The sequence below is a fragment of the Protopterus annectens genome, chromosome 10.part0 (genome assembly GCF_019279795.1).
Source record: "Protopterus annectens isolate FY-2018-M chromosome 10.part0, PAN1.0, whole genome shotgun sequence".
In the NCBI taxonomy this organism is placed as follows: domain Eukaryota; kingdom Metazoa; phylum Chordata; order Ceratodontiformes; family Protopteridae; genus Protopterus; species Protopterus annectens.
Genome location: NC_056744.1, coordinates 270915518 through 270928707, shown reverse-complemented (window position 1 = coordinate 270928707; position 13190 = coordinate 270915518).

Genomic DNA, 13190 nt, shown 5'->3' with positions numbered 1-13190 from the left:
CAGTTAATTTCCACATGTCAGATCATTATCCACTAGGGGATATATACTGTAACACAGCTCACACACCAGGAACACGACAATGAGGACTCAGAGTCCATCAATGCATGCAGTGGTTCTTGTTGCCAGTACTACATTTAGCAATTTACTCTTGCTTTGGAAGGCACTGTCACCAGTAGTAACGGCATGATACACTACATGCCAATGTGACGGTACATTACCAGGGATACTACCCATGCATGTAACACATTCACACAGATGAGTGATGTACAGGTCTTATATACTCAAGTGTCCCAGACATGACACTCACCCCCTTTGCTACTGTAATGACAGCACATAGATGCATGTTATGTATATGGCATTACATACACTTAATACAGATGTAATTACCCTCCTATGCTATCAAACTGGGATGTAAGCACTGGTTACCAGGGCTGAGCCATGCTTAGCAGGTGTCAGCATTGCTGCAATATAAATCTAAGCACATTTGCGCACTGGTAAGTGAAGCCTACATGCTGTAAGTGCCCACATGTTTACCCGTACCTTAGCACAGCTAAACTTCACGCAAACCTGTGCAAAAGCACTTAAAGCTGCTCAAAACTGCCTTAACAACTCTGTATCCAGCATCCCTTATCGTGCCCAGCAACAAAATAAACAGCACTTACAGGTCTTGAATCCAGGACCTTGTACACTTTAGTCACAACAGTTAAACACTATGCCATGACAGCTATGTAGACAGTTGTTGTTTTTCCAAAACATCTGTCAGTAGACATATTGAATAATACTGAGCAATCGCTGTGGCTTCTACAATTGTATAGTACATGTTAGTGATATTATTGTTGCATCACATATGTTGTTATATCTAAATATACACATATCAGATACATACGGTGTGATACATCTGGGAATGTATACACAACAGTAATGTTTACACATGAATAGGATATGAATATATACATATACATATCTAGATATATGTCGACATGTACATACCCATATTTATTCATAGATATATATATATATATATATATATATATATATATATATTTATACACAGGTGTATAGTGCATCATATATGTGGCCATGTATAGATCTCTCTCTGTAGATATATATACATATATACATATATATATATATATATATATATATATATATATATATATATTCATACATGTATGTAGATCTGAATATATCTATATATCTATATAGATATATGGGTATATATATATATATATATATATATATATATATATATATATATATATATATGTTTACCATAGGTCCATAGGTACAGAACATGGAGTGGAGTCCTATCTCAGCACCAATAGTCTCAACCTCTTAGTGCAAGGAGATGTCATGTATGTTTTGCAGGTATATATGTAGACTGTTGCCACTGTAACAGGGGTTGTCTTAACAGACATGTTGTGTGTGGGAGTTCACATCTGCTATTGACATGTACGCCATCGGTTACTGACAGACATCCTAAGGACATCATAGTACAGTACCACTGATAGCACAGTAATGCTCCTGTGGACTACAGCAGAGATATGACCAATATATGTGGACAGCCTGGCACTCTCTGGTCAGTTCGGATGTATACACAGATCCCCTTTGTGCGAGACATGTGGACCAAGCCTGACAATGTAGATGTTAACTGCCATGTACATTGGTATATCATGAAAATACTGGACTACATATGCCCACACAGTTTATGCATTCACACATGCCTGTCTGTCCTGACACATAATAACTGGTGGTGCAGAGGTCACATGGCCACATGCTACCCAGTAGTTAGTCCAGTTAGTTAGCCCAAAAAGCCCTAATTTATTCGGTTCTGAACCCAAAGACAATGTGGATATTAGTAAATTACTTCTGGCTGTGTCCCAGAGACTCGACTCGCTGAATGAGCAGTTGGATCACATTGAAAGACGTCCGGTACACGCATTTACTTCTTTACCAACTTCTTCAACTAGCGCAAAGGGAACTGCTCATATGGGAGACACCGAACAGTATTCTTTGCCGCCAGCACAGCCCATGCGTACAGAACCCACTTTGGATAATCAAACAGCTCAAAATGCGGCTTTACAGAATGGACTTCCTGTTTCTAATACCAACGGATCTGCACTTATTGGTGTTTCTTCTTTGGCTGACTGGATTGACGACACTGGGGACTTGTTTGTGTTCCTAAAGCCTCTACAGAAGGATCTACCGGTGCCGACATCTGTGTCCCTAACTAAACAAGATGACATTCTAAGCAAGCTGTAGCTGTTTGATAATAAGGTACTTAAATTAAGAAAATTACAGTTGGAAGTTGCTTATTTTAGACAATGCCTTAACGAAGACATTGTCCCTAAGGGTTTGAGGAATGGGTTTGTTCCTTCTAACTTAATTCCTGACTCTGACTTTCTAACTGACTTGGTTGTGCTGTTCCAAAAACAAGGGGCACAGCTATTGGAACTTATTATTAAATTTTATGTTTTAAACATTGAGAAGTTAACGAATGAGGTCAACTTACTGGACAATGACATCAAATTGCATATTGACTTTTACAAGTTTAAGTTTGATTACAATCGCATTTTTTCAAGTGTTGATGCTTTTATGAGCAAGATTAAGACTAATAAGTTTAAAAAACTCTTTAGGGACAGATGTGCATACCAAGAAAATAGGGCCTACCCTAAACTGTCTAAAGTTAATAGTCAAAATGTAAATGATGACCTTGCTATCAACAAAGTTGATGCTAATAGAAATGGTGTTATATCAGATTTTACTGATTCCACAGCGGTGACTGTTCAACAGGAAGGTGGTCTTAGATGTAGTAATAGGAACCGCAAAAAGGCTGATGGTCCTGAAGGCCATGTTAGTAATTCTATAAACCTTGGCGATTCCACTTACAATGTTAGTGATAATTCCAGTTTTTTAGGGAAACACAACAACACACACAACAAGGGCAGGAACAGGAACTGGAACAGATAGTTAGTCCTAGTAACAATGACGAAAATATCCAATCACCTAATATTCTTTTTAATAGTAGAGGTTATTTTAAGGTTTATAACTTCACATAATTGTTATTGGAACCTGAACTCATCGAACTGTTGGCACTAGGTAATACATTTGTGCCTTCTAAGAAGTTTGATGTAGCCAAATTGTTGATTGATTTAAAATGCTATGTCAGAAAACTCAATTTAAGGCTGCTTTTCAACAATGAGGTGAATGTTCTGAACAACTCACTAACCCTATCGAGTACCTTTAACCCACCCTTACACCTTGGTTTAAGAATGTTTGAGAACATTTGCGAACTTGATGTTCGTCACTTGGACTTTTTTTGTAGAAGTACAAAAAATACTTCCAACATCACTAAGGTCCAATTTGAAGCTCTTAACAACTTATGTGCTTCCCCTGTGAGAATTATTAAACCGGACAAAGGGGGTGGGTTAGTTATTTTTGAAAATGATCAGTACACTCAAAGAATGTTTGAGGTTCTTAATTCTCAAGCTTATAGACCAGCATCACTGAATGAAATGAACAGTTGCTCAAATAGACTTAGAGGTTACTTTAGGGACATTTACCTTTTGGGAAGAATTGATGTGGACACATACAAATATATAGATATTGTTTCACCAAAAGTACCGGTAATGTTTTGAATACCAAAGGTCCACAAGAATAGTAGTGACCCCCCCTATGAGAGCGTTAATAGATGGAAGATCTTCTATGACCTATCCATGTTCTAAATATGTAGACTTTTTGCTCTCTAAATACATTAAACTGGTACCCAGCATTTGTAAGGACTCTTGGTCTTTTTTGACCAATATTAATAGTATTCCTTTTAACAATTATTACAACTTTCTCACTATTGACGTTGTCGATTTGTACACCTCAATCCCTCACCAAGAAGCGGTTGAGTGGATTTGTTTACTCCTTAATGAACTTAAAGCACCTAAGGTTGAGATTGACAACGTCACTGAACTATTAGATATAGTTCTCACGTCTAACTTTTTCACCTTTGATGGTTCTATCTACTTGCAAACTCAAGGTGTGGCAATGGGCTCACCTTATGTGCCAGTGTTGCCAACCTTTTTATGGCACACTGGGAGAAAAACTTCCTTTTCAACAACCCAGATTGGATGAAACACATCCATTATTACACAAGATTTTTGGATGATGTTTTCATCCTCTTCGAAGGTGAGGCCACACTAGCAGAGTCATTAGTGGATTTTTAAATACAACTACACCTTTCCTCAAGTTTACTTATAATTTTTCTAAGGAAAGCATTGACTATCTTGACGTGAAATTGACTAAAGATTCAACTATTTCTAGTCTTCAATCTTCCATTTTTAGGAAAGCTACTTACTGCAATTCCTTTTACACTATTCTAGCTCTCACCCTTACAAACAAAAAAGAGCTATTGTTAAAGGTCAACTGGTGAGGGCAGTAAGGATATGCAGTAAGCTTTCCGATTTCATTTCTGAGTGTAACTTCTTGAAACAACTATTTATTAATAGAGGTTACCCTCAGGTTATGTTTGAGACTCTATTCAGTGAGGTTGAGCTTAAGAGATCTAATGGCTATTTTAAGCCTCTCCTCAACTGTGAGAAGGGAGTAGGAACAACTGTACAGGCCCTTGTCGTTAATGAAGAAGAGTTGAGTAATCCAGGTACAACAGTTGAGTTAACTACTGTACAAGGCTTGACCATCCCCCCTTTGAGTTTTATCACCACTTTCAACAGTAATTCTAACCAGATTTTGAGGATTATACAGAAAAATTGGTTTTTGATTGAAAGTAATCCACTCTTATTAGAAAAATTAGGTACTAGACCTTATGTTGTTTATAAAAGGGGAAAGAACATAAAGGAACTGTTACAGAGGAATACTTATTCTCATCCTTATCCCTATAATAGACTTAAAGGGACTTTTTCTTGTGGAATGTGCAACTGGTGTAATGTAATTCGTGTTGGTTCCACCTTTTCTATTAGGGATAGAAAATTTGATATAAAATTTAAAATTAACTGTGAAACAAAGTCTATAGTGTACATTGCTTTCTGTGTGTGTTGCCCTGCGTTCTATGTCGGAAAAAACGACAGAAAATTTAAGGAGCGTGTTTACCAACATTGCTACCATTAAAAAGGTAAAACTGAAAACGCATTAGCTAAGCACGTTACATGTAACCCAGGGCACAGTTTCACATTTATGGGCATTGATCATGTACCAGTATCCATTAGAGGTGGCCCTACTTCACTGGTTCTTGAAAACCGTGAATTGGAATGGCAGTTGAAACTTGATGCCTTTAATAACCCGGGTTTAAATGAGAATTGCAATATTGCACCTGTTCTTAAACTCAAGGCATTTCTGAGATGATGCTTATATTGAGAACACTTTTTCAGCTCTTGTTTGCCCTTATTTACTAGTTGGGCTGACTTATCTTAACCTTATTACAAAACAACAAATAGTTACTTTTATATTTTTTTAAAAAATTATGGTTTTACTATTTATTCTCTTGATCTAATTATCCACTGGATTTGAGTTGCTTAGGCAACTTTCATTAATATTGTTTTTACATCTACTAAAAACCTCTTTATCTAATTTTACTTTCAAACATTTTCTATGTATATAAACTGTGTTACTGTTAACTGATGAGTTACTTTACTATGTATTTTTGTTTCTTTCACTTGGTATTGCCCTTTTAAGTGTATTGTCTTATTTTATTGAAAGGAAGTGATGTAATGTACCAATTGCTACTTAGGTTCAAAAAGGTTTTGGCGCCCTTTTTGTACTTCTCTGATGCAGCTTCTCTCTTTTGGAGTAGCAAAAACGCTTGTTGTCTTTCCACAATAAATTTGCGTTAAGGAATATTACTTTGTGCTTTGGGCTTTGCTTTGACCAGGACCTCTTGTTGTACCCAGTAGTTAGTGACATACATCTGTACAGAATCTCAATGCTTTGTCAGAAATACACAACATTTATGGTGGCCTGGCAGCAGTACGTCTTGCAAATATCTGGACATAACATTACACTGGGTATTACACTAAGCTGCTAGCCATGTAACAAAGCACTGTGCACATTACATACAGACTGCTACAACACTGGCCTACATTTTTTTATGGGGGAATACACATGTACCTGCAAATATAGCACGCTGTACAGGCATGTCACAGCACAGAGTAACAGACACCTGTGAGAAAGTGCATACCCACGACCAATGTGAACTCAGCCACAGCCACATATGGTGCACAAGCTTAATATGACACTATATGGACTGTCTGATAAACACCATCCTCATATGTGCCAACCACACACTAACCTACATAAACTGTGTCATGACACAGTGTGGTCCAATGCCTGTATGTGGTATAGGATACGTATGTGTTTGTTCCTGCAAACATGTGAGCTGAAAAGGTACCATACACTGGAGCAGCATGTAACATCAGATAGAACAGGATCAAGAACAATGACATCTTCCACAGTCTGTACACAGACCAAGGTATGTATTCACAATACATATACTGGCGACAATCAGCATAAGTACACAGACCCCCCACTATACACACAACTGCAGAATTCCCAGGTTATGTCCTCAGAAATAACCACTACTATGCATAACATGTCTAGCAGTCTGATATCTGTCTGTTTTTATCTGGTATGATGTCAATAAATAATGGTGTACAGAACATATGCACCTCTTACTGCATGACATACATACGAAGTTTGACAGACTTGTGGCTGCAGTCACAAACACTGGGCCAATATTGTCATGTTGCTTTGATACTCTCATACATTTACTGTTGTAACAGGGTTTGTTGTGACATATGTCCTATGAGGGATATGAAGTCAGTAACTCTCATGGCTGTCACCATGTACTGACTGCAATCCTTAGACTATGACTCTGCAGTTCTAAGGTAGGTGATCTGTGAGTAGCACAAGAAACATAAGACTCCAAACACTGCCCAATCTGCAGACAACCCTACAGGTGGGTGTTTCCTCAAACACATAATACTGTCATGACAGGCATTAAATCATGTAGACCAGCCATATCCACACACACCCTGTTAAACCAACATTACTCCAAATGCAGAAGAACAACACTTACATTCTGTAGTCATGTCTGGCACATCCACCTCCTGTTTGTTGGTCTGTCTCCACGGTGTATGTTGTTAGAGGTATATCCCAATACCATCTCTGATGCTGTTTGCCAAACACCGACATGAGTTCCTGCTCACAGTGAATGAAAAGGTCTAACACCCACATGATGTTCCTAGGTATAGGAGTGTGTTTCCATGCAATTGGCTATGGGAATGTTACCACAGCTGTTCCACATGCAATCAGCTAACAAAAGATTGCAATTCATGCAGAGGCCATCAGCTGATCATGAGCATCACTTACAAAACACAAGCTGCTGCCTAACCAAAGCAGGTGTACTTCTTCACATCCACCAGAGAGGGAGTGAGAGAGACAGACAGAGACAAAGTAAGACAGGGAGGGGGTGGGAGAGTAAAACCTAAACATGTTTGTGTTACACACTTATCAGTAAGGGGTTTCAACCCCCTGCCTGACTATGTATTGCCATCACATGTCTATGCAGTTATTGCATGTGCCACAGAATTTACATGTTGGGGAGCTATCCAAAGGTATATCTGATGGTGAGTGATATCTGCAACAGTGATTTAGGAGGGATAAAGGTAGGTGTAGTACACGTGCCTGTCCACATGAACAGGTGTCAACATCGACACAGTCACTCTCTTTCAGGGACTCACACACATTCACACAGTTGGCAGGCTCAGGAGTAGACTTCCTAACTAGCTAGTTTGCCACAATACAGTAATACACAGGTATCACATGCATCACAGGGGTTATCAGGATGATATATGGGCAAAGGGTATGTGAAGGTATCTGACATCAGAAGGCATGCTTCAGTAGGCCAATGGGTTGTGTAGTGAGTGTGAATGGGGTCAAAATCATTATACTCCACACACACAGACACAGGTTGCCAGCACTGACATGCATGAGTGCATTGTTTCACATGTGTGTAGTGGTTGACTGTGCCAGAAGGCTGTACAAGGCTAGGTAAAGGGTATACATTGGCATCAGGTCACATGAAAATGGTCTGCAGTGTGGCTTAGGGGTGTAGTGTCTGGATTGGCTCACACAGGTGGGTATGGTATTTACCATCCAGTCATCTGGGTTAATATCGTGGGTGGCCAATGCTGTGCAATGCTTGCCACGTATGTGTTCTATAGTCCATGACATGGATGGTGTCTAGGATGTGCACACATCCCACATGCATGTTCTGTGACATGTAGAAGTGTACCTGGGTTGTCTGAGGCATGTTGTGTGCACAAATCATTATCATCAGATGTGCCATTCCTGGCCTCATGTGGTGGGAACTGGCAATGGACACCAGGTTGACCCTGCACCTACATTGACAGCATGATAAAGGTATTCCCTGGTGTCAGTGGCATCTGTCCATACAGGGCATGTGTTCAAGACATAGTATGTCCTTTGTGGACTACATTTGATGGCACTACAGTTATTGCAGGCGTCCGGTGGGGAACATAGTGAAGGAGCACTGTATGCAATTATGTGGCTATTGCAGTGATGAGACAGGATGCCTAGCCCTCTGTAGTCTGCTGTAATCACACCATGGTTACTATCTGTGGGCAATATGCAGGGAACTACCAACAAAGTGGTTGTTGCCTAGCCAAGTGTGTTTGTGCATGAGACATGGGTTGAGAGTGTTCTCTGAGTAATACAAGGGTTGCCTAAATTGTTCACCAGGCCTTGATATCACATGTAGGGGTATAGATTGTCAACCCAAGCCTCTCTGCTGTTGGACTTCTGTTATCCTTGTAAGGTGGACATTGTGTCATATGATAGGCCCACCATATAAGACATTTGCAAAACATGCTCTACCATGAGTCTAGTTGTTACACATTCAGAGCCACCTCCCCACAGGATACTAATGACAAACACAGACACACACAAACACACACCAAGTCTCACAGTTATTATGTGTGGGATGGGAACTCCTACCTAACTAGTACATCACACTACAGCATTTCACAGTTATAGCATGCCTCACAGAGATTACTTGGTTACTCTTTCCCCAAATGTGTATTTCAATGTGAATAACATCAGCAGGCTTGCCAAAGAAGGGCAATGGAGGTTATAGTGACTGTGAATGGCTTCAAAAGCATTGTTCCCTATACAAACAAACACACTTGCCATGTCTGGGAATAGAACCCCTACCTAACTAGCATATCACACTATAGCATTACACAGTTATAGGATGCGGTACATAGATTACTGGCCTACTTTTTCCCCAAATGCATATTTCAAAGTGAATGACATCAGTATGCTTGCCAAAGAAGGGCAATGGAGGTTGTAGTGAATGTGAATGGCCTCAAAAGCATATCTGCATACACAGACAAATAAACATCCACACTTGCCATGTCTGGGAATAAAACCCCTACACCACACTACAGCATTACACTGTTATAGGACACACCACAGAGTTTACTGAGTTACCCTTCACCAAAGGTGTATTTCAAAGTGAATGACATCAGAAACCTTGCCAATGTTGGGCAATGGAAAGTGTAGTTCATAGGTTCATAGTGTCATACGTTGATACTAGGCTATCTGCCCCAGGGCCTATATATGCCTAGACATGACAATTCTCCGGCTATGGCTTTACACAATTTATACTTCCCTGCACCCCTGTCTAGCAGGGCAGCTGACATGATTCCCCAGGGTAAATGTTATATCTCTCATCCAATCGTCCAGGTTCTTTTTGAAGAGGACCAAAGAGGCACTCTGCTTGACATGTATGGGCAGTCTATTCCAGAGACTGGGGAGTCTCTGGGTCAGGAACACATCCCTCCTGCATGTATTGTTCATTGTGATGACAGGATTTGGAACCCTGGAGCATGTGGCTGTGAGGGTTTGGAATTATGTAAGTGTAGCATGTCCAGCACCTATGGGTTTGACATGGCATGGTATGTTAAGCAGACATTGCCACTGAGAATACAATACATGACAGAGTATAGCTGGATGATTTTCAGACAGTCAGCATAGGGCATCTGGTTTAGGCTTGTGGTCAATTCATGAGGTATGTCTGCAGCCTCTCTGCTTGTTGCAGATGTCTTGTGATGTACATATGTAACAGGCCATTGAAGTCTGCACTGGGTTTACTGAGAGATGCCTACAGTGGGACAATGGGCTCCTTTCCTGCATGTAATGCCCTAAGTGGGAGGTGTGCCAAATAAGTGGGTTTGCTGACTGTTATGGCTATGTGGTTAACAAAGGTGATTCACTGTCCACCTGTGTCCCTAAGTCTGTTATCACACTTTAAGTGTTTAGTGTACTGCACCTATGTGGTACTTCACAGGTATATGTCCCTTCCCAATGGGGATATCTATATATTTTTTGGCATTGATCTTGAGGCCATGACTCGGGCACCAAGCATGTGTTTCTGTAAGGCCCTTCTGTAGAATATCCACATCATGTGGGGATTCAATATTGGCTCCTAGTGTGCAGTCATCTGCCACCTTTGTTTGCCAGTGTCCCTTACTGTGGACTGTACATCAGAGCTGTAGATGCTGAACAAGGGCAGTTCCAGGACTGAACCCTAAGGTACTCCAACTGCCACTTGCCCGGAGCTCAGGTTGGTGTCACCTACATTTACAGTGTGGGTTGTGTCAGTGCAGCAATTGGCAGCCCATTTGGATCACATTGGGATTAATGGCCCGTTTGATACATTTATCTATGATTCCAAACTGGGGGATGGTGTCAAAGGGCTTGCTGAGGACTAGATAGGCTGTGTGAACCACCTCACCCTTGTCCACGACTCTGGAGATGGATTCATAGTTGTCATTCAGGTTGAGGTGACATAATTGGCCCTTCACAAGCAAAACCTGTCTAGGATCCAGTGTTTGCAGGTTGCCAATGCCTTTGTTTTAATTTCCATGATAATACATTCCATGGCCTTGCAGAGCAGGCACATCATACTGTGGGGGCTGTAGTTCCCAGAATCCAAGGTGGATCCCCCCTTGTGGACTGGGATAACCATAGCTCTGCACCACACAGTGGGCACAAAGCCTGAAGTGTGGCTATAATTAGACATGGCACGTAGGTGAGGCAACAGTGCAGTGTGTAGCTCATGTAGTACACAGCCCAGGATGTTGACTGGTTCCATGGCTGCTTTTGTCATAGCTCTGTAGAGTGTGTTTTTTACCTATGTGGCCATTATTATAGGCATATGGCAATCTATTCGTGTTGAGATGGGCCCTTTGGGTGTTGGGAGGGGGGGTGCAGTTGGCACTGAATTGATCTGCCAGGATATTGGCAATATCCCTGGGAGCAGTAGATTTAGTACCATCCTGTTGTAGCTCACAGCAGTTTTGAGCATTACCATTTAGATTCCTCACATAGCTATGGAACAGCTTGCAGTTGTCTTTGGCATCTGTGGCTATATTATATTTGTAACTAGCTTTGGTGGATGTTATAAGGGATCTCTGCCTCTTAGTGTAGCTGGTAAGGGAGTATTTTGCATCCTGAAAACTCCCCCATTTCTGCAAGAGTTTCCTCCTTTTGTTGTACAGTATATGTATGGTAGGGGGCCACAACATTGGCATCTTTTTCTTGCTTGGGGAGCATCTTGGTTCAATATTGGATGGTACGAGTCATGTACGAGTGGATGTGCTTATACATTGCCTTCATGTATGATTCAGCAGTTCATAGGTTCATAGAGTGGTACTAGGCTATCGGCCCTAGGGCCTATACAAGCCTAGCCATAACAATTCCCTGGATATTTCTTCCCACACTAATTACTTCCCTGGACCCCTGTCTAGAAGGGTGACTGATGTGATCCTCAGGGTGAATTTCCTTTCTCCCATCCAATCATCAAGGTTCCTTTTGAAAACAGCCAAAGAGGCACTCTGCTTGACATGTATGGAAAGTCTATTCCAGAGTCTGTGGAGTCTCTGGGTCAGGAACCTATCCCTCCAGCATGTTTTGATTATTGTGATGACAAGGTTTAGATCCCTGGAGCATGTGGCTCTGATGGATTGGGATTTCTTTAAGTGTAGCATGTCCAACAGCTTTGGTTTTGACATGGCCTTGTATGTTAAGCAGAGATTGCCTTGGAGTAGACGATATGTGACAGAGTATAGCTGGAGTTTTTTAAGGTGGTCAGCATAGGGCATCTGCTTTAGGCCTGTGATTCTTTTAGTGAGGTATTTCTGTGGCCTTTCTAGTTGTTGCAGATGCCTTGAGAGGTACATACCAAATGGGGCGTTGTATTCTATAATGGGTCTAATGAGGGATGAGTACAGTGGGACAATGACCTCCTTTTTTCTGGATGAAAAGCCCTTAGTGATGAGGTGTGCCACGCAGAAGGATTTCCTGACTGTTGTGGCGATGTGGTTATTGAAAGTGAGACCACTGTCCACCTGTGTCCCTAAGTCTCTTATCACACTTTCAGTGTTTAGTGTACTGCAACCTATGTAGTAATTCACGGGTACATGTTTTTTCCCAAAGGGTATAACTATAGCTTTCTTGGCATTGAGCTTGAGCCCATGGCTCTGGTACCAAGCATCTGTTTCTGTAAGGCCCTTTTGTAGAGTATCCACATCATTTCTTGATTCAGTAATGGCTCCCAGTTTGCAGTAATCTGCAAAATGTGTTAGCCAGAGTCCCTTAATGTTGGTCTGTACTTCAGAGAAGTAGATACCAAACAAGAGAGGTCCCAGGACTGAACCCTGAAGTACTCCACTTGTCACTTGTCTGCAGCTGGATTTGGAGTCGGCTACTTTTACAGTGTAGGTTCTGTCAGTAAACCAGTTGGCAAGCCATCAAGTGACATAGGGATTAATGCCCAGCTTAGTAAGTTTAGCTATGATTCCAGAGTGGGGGATGGTGAAAAAAGGCCTTGGCGAGGTCCAGATAGGCTGTGTGGACTGCCTTACCATTGTCCATGGCTCTGGAGACTGATCTGAAGAAGTCAATCAGGTTCAAGAGACAAGATCGGCCGTTCATGAACCCAAACTGGGTGTGGTCCAGTGTTTTAAGGTTACCAATGTCTTTGTTTATAAGTTCCATGATAATATGTTCCATGGCCTTGCAGATCAGGCTCATCAGACTGATGGGGTGGTAGTTCCAGGGATCCATGGTGGATCCCCCCTTGTGGAGTGGGATAACTGTAGCTG